General features: G+C 34.2%; 1 pseudogene across 1 annotated transcript; it reads left to right on the plus strand.

Annotated features, from left to right (window-relative positions):
* On the plus strand, positions 1-284 carry LOC307108686 (small nuclear ribonucleoprotein E-like; annotated as a pseudogene). Its single transcript has one exon. The product of its transcript is annotated as a small nuclear ribonucleoprotein E-like (transcript).
* Positions 285-549: the final 265 nt, after the last annotated feature.

Raw genomic sequence — 549 nt, forward strand, 5'->3', positions numbered from 1 at the left:
ATGGCGTACCATGGCCAGGGCCAAAAGGTGCAGAAGGTGATGGTCCAGCCCATAAATGTCATCTTCAGATACTTGCAAAATAGATCTCGGATCAGGTGTGGCTTTATGAGCAAGTGAATATGTGGATAGAAGGCTGTATCATTGGTTTTGATGGGTATATGAACCTTGTATTAGATGATGCAGAAGAGAGTCATTCTAAAACAAAGTCAAGAAAACAACTAGGTCGGATCATGCTGAAAGGAGATAATATTACTCTGCTACAAAGTGTCTCCACTTACAAATGACGTAATGAAATGAGAAATCATTGAAAAGCAATACAGTTTGTGTTTTTTAGGTGTCCTTTTTTTGGGAGAATAGTTCTTATCTATTTATTCATATTGGCTTACAATACCCTTATGTTACTACCAGATGACAATAAATGATGTTGAATTGTTTTTATTTAAAAAATGGGTGTCATAAAAGTATCCAATTGTTATAAAAGTTTCTAAATATTTACTTTTACTTTTTATACATTCTTTATACTGAACCAGTCTCAAACAGTTCAAGGAC

The sequence above is a fragment of the Cnephaeus nilssonii genome (genome assembly GCF_951640355.1).
Source record: "Cnephaeus nilssonii genome assembly, chromosome: 12".
Taxonomy (NCBI): Eukaryota; Metazoa; Chordata; class Mammalia; order Chiroptera; family Vespertilionidae; genus Cnephaeus; species Cnephaeus nilssonii.